The sequence below is a fragment of the Vigna radiata genome, chromosome 7 (genome assembly GCF_000741045.1).
Source record: "Vigna radiata var. radiata cultivar VC1973A chromosome 7, Vradiata_ver6, whole genome shotgun sequence".
NCBI lineage: Eukaryota > Viridiplantae > Streptophyta > Magnoliopsida > Fabales > Fabaceae > Vigna > Vigna radiata.
In genome coordinates this window covers 20,744,226-20,747,778 of record NC_028357.1, presented here as the reverse complement: position 1 = coordinate 20,747,778, position 3,553 = coordinate 20,744,226, and the positions used below count along the sequence as shown (strand labels likewise).

Below are 3,553 nucleotides of genomic sequence, written 5' to 3'. Positions count from 1 at the left end.
CTGCAGTCATACAGAGAACATTACCTCCTAAATTACAAGATCCAGGGAGCTTTATCATTCAAGTGGTTGAAAGAAAAAAGAAGGATAGAAAATGTGCAAAAATAAAGAAAACAATAAAAAGAGAAAAAAAGAGAAAGTTGAAGGGGAATATTGAGAAAAAGAGGAGGAGAGGAAGGAAGAAAAGATCATATGCAAAACCCTTTCCTCATCAGAAGAAAAATCATAGGAAGGAAAATAGGTTCAAGTGCTTTATGGAGATCTTCAAGAAATTGGAGATTAAGGTTCCTATGGTTGAAACATGGAAACATGTGCTTGGTGTTCTCAACTTTATGAAGGAATTCAGTAGGAAGAAGAAAAAGAAAAGAATATCAAGCGAGAAGAAATTCAACACCTACTGATGGGTGTTTGTTGGGGCCATCCCAATTGTTGTAAATCAATTTTATTTTTTTTAGTTTATGTTTATTTCATTTTTAATCTTGTAATTATGTGATTTTTTTAGAACAATTTTTGGGAAGCATCTACTGAGGGATGCTAATTGTCAATACCCAATTTCGTCCGGATAATTAAACAAAATGTCTAGAATTAAGAAAAAGTGATAAAATAAAAATAAAGGAGAAGATAAATTTTATATAAATTTAAAAAAAAAATGATGATGATGATTTTTGTTTTGTGTTCTTTTCCTATTTTCATTTATTTTTATCCTTTTGTTTTTACTTTGTTTGTTTTTATTTATTTTCTCCCCTACTTCTATTTTGTTTTATCTTTTTTTTTTCTTTTTTCTTATTTTTGTTTTACGTTATTTGGTTATTTTATTTTATCTCATTTTGTTGTATTTTACTTTATTTTATTTCATTCTATTTCATTCTATTTTATTTTATTTATTTTTAGTTTATTTTATTTATCTTATTTTATTTTTTATTTTATTTTACCTTATTTCTTATTTTGTATTTTTACTTATTTTATCTTGTTTCATTTTTTTTGTTTTGTTTTACGTTATTTCCTTTTTATTTCATCTTTATTTTCATTTTTACCTCTTTTCTTTTTCGGTTTACTTTTTATGTTTGTAATCTGTTTGTTTCCCTTCACTTTGTTTTTATATTTTAAATTCAAGAAAAGGATACTATCCTAAGCAATATATATAAATATTTGTACTCAAAAAAAATATAAGGAAAGAAAGGAGAAGGAAAGATAAAAAAGGAGAGTCAACTTTGTTTCCTAGTCCTGAAGCAACAGTTGCAGTGCTCGGCTATGCAGTGCTATCCAGTGAATGCTTAGAATGTGTTTCCACGGTAGCTGAGTGAAAAAAGGTATTTGTTTCTTGCTGGAAATTCTTAGGCAATTCTTAGGCAGTAGCAGCAGCCATGCATTGAAATGGAAAGAATTTTAAACAAGTGTATACCAACTGAAAAGTGGAAACATGAAACAAGAAAAAAACAAAGAAAATCCAGAGCCAGAGGATACCTATGAAACGGTATGAAATGGTACAATAGAGAAAAAAAGGGATACAAGGAGGGGGGAAGAGCACAGAGAAAAAAGAGAGGGGAACCATTATTCAAAAAAACTTCACTATCAAACCATCTGAACAAGAGCACAGGGAGAACACTCGGGCAACGATTTTATTCAGATTCAAACATTTCACCACCACAAGGAGAGGACACCCAACTCACCATCAGATAACGTTGGGGACCCAATACTGTTGCCATCATGGATCATCGCCACTCGGGAAGAGCACCTCACGGCCAGAGAAGAGGAGAACCATTTGACTTCACCAGTTCTTTGAAGCTGCGGAGGTAAGTGGTCTTCTCTAAGCTCTTGGTCGCATATGAATGTCTGCTGCTCTGTCCCCCTGTTATATGTCTCTGTTACATGCCTAGAATATGAATGAAATATGCGTGTATATGGTTGTTCTTTTTCTTTGTGATATCCTTTGTCAATCAAGACTGCACCCAAAATGCAGTTTCAATGCCTTCAAATTTCATCAGGTTTAGCTAGCAATAAAAGATAGACATACAGACTTCAGTATCCACTTATTTGTGTCCAGAAAATACTAAAAAAAAAGAGAAAACAGAAGCAGAGTCATAAACACATTCTTATGTTGTTTCTCATACAAAAATAAAGAGGAGTAGATTTTTCTCTCTAGCAAACCATAAACTCCCCTCAATCTGTGTTGTAGCCGTCTTTCATCGATGAACCACTCAACAAACATGGTTTCAGCATATACCTTCGTACCCCCACCATAGGAAGACTTATGCATCCATAAACGAACTTATTCTCCTCAATCACCGATACCATACATGCTCATTTCAACTCACCGTGATATGTCATCTGCATTGCATAAACAAGCTAGAATCAAATTACAAATTCCAGGCCATTTTATTCAAAATTTGTCCTCTCGGGCAAGCCACCACCTTTCACCTTCTCGGAGTGATCATCAATCGTTTTCCCCAATCCCCAGTTTCTCTTTGAACCTTCACACCTTTAATCACAAAACCAAACCTGCAAACCAGTATTTGGCAAATCACATTCCAGATTCCCACCATTAAGGTTAATAATAGTAGGTAAACAAAACTTTGCTACTGCCATTGGAGAAAGGAGGCCGTGATTGAGAGGAGGGTGACCCGCGGTGGTCAGATTCGCCGGCGGTGTTCAACAGAGAGGGGAGAGGCGACTTCCTCCCTCGAACGCGAAAAAGGAGGAGTGTAGGCATTGGGGCGGCTGTCGGCGACGGTCTCGACGGCGAACGGTGGAGTTGGCGACGGTTTGGGCTGCAGCTCCGGTGACGTTTGGAAATCGGCGGTGACGTTTGGGACATGAGCGACGGAGCTGTCGATGGCTCGGGCAACGGCACGGTGGCTGATCGAGTGGCGACTTGCGGCGGTTGATAAGGTGGCGACTCGCGTCACCGGCGGCACCCCTGATCGAGATCGAACGTCGTCACGGTGGCTGGGACGGTGGTGATGAGGTTCAGAGAGGGTGGTGCTCGTGGGAGAAAGAGAGTGGAAGCTTCAGAGTGTTTGGACTGAATGAAGGCATCCCTCAGGGTTTGGGGGTGAGAAAACCCTAGAAAATTTTGGGGTTTGGGCTGGGTCCGTTTCTTTTTTTTTATTATTTTTATTTTATTTAGTCTTTTAGGTTATTTCTACTACACCCCCATTGTCTACTATTCTGCACCTTACCAGTAATCAACTGGGCCGAATCGGGTCAAACAAAAAAATAAATAAGGGATCTCCCTTTGCACCCATTTGTTTCTTTGCGCCACCCCATTTTCTTTCGGGCTTGGGCCCAGTCCAGTCTTATGTTTAAATTGCTTTTGGCAGCTATTGTTTTCCTTTCTAACACTTCTTTTTCTCTTGGACTTGGNCCCAANTTACTATTAGGAGTAAATCAGGTTTAGACACCCCTTTTTCTTATTTAGGCACCCCATTTTTTATCTATACACCACTACACTTTTATTCTATCATTAAATTTTATTTTATTTTTACTCTTTANTTTTATTTGGTAATTTACCAACTTATTTTATTTCTATTTCTATAATTGTTATTTATTTTATTTT

The 3,553-nt window shown here is 36.9% G+C and overlaps 1 long non-coding RNA gene across 1 annotated transcript; it reads right to left on the bottom strand.

Moving 5' to 3' along the window:
• Positions 1–1,366: 1,366 nt before the first annotated feature.
• On the bottom strand, positions 1,367–3,442 carry LOC106766720. Its single transcript, XR_001376114.2, has 2 exons — positions 2,416–3,442; positions 1,367–2,325 (listed from the first exon to the last, which is right to left on the bottom strand). It is a non-coding gene; the product is annotated as an uncharacterized LOC106766720 (long non-coding RNA).
• Positions 3,443–3,553: the final 111 nt, after the last annotated feature.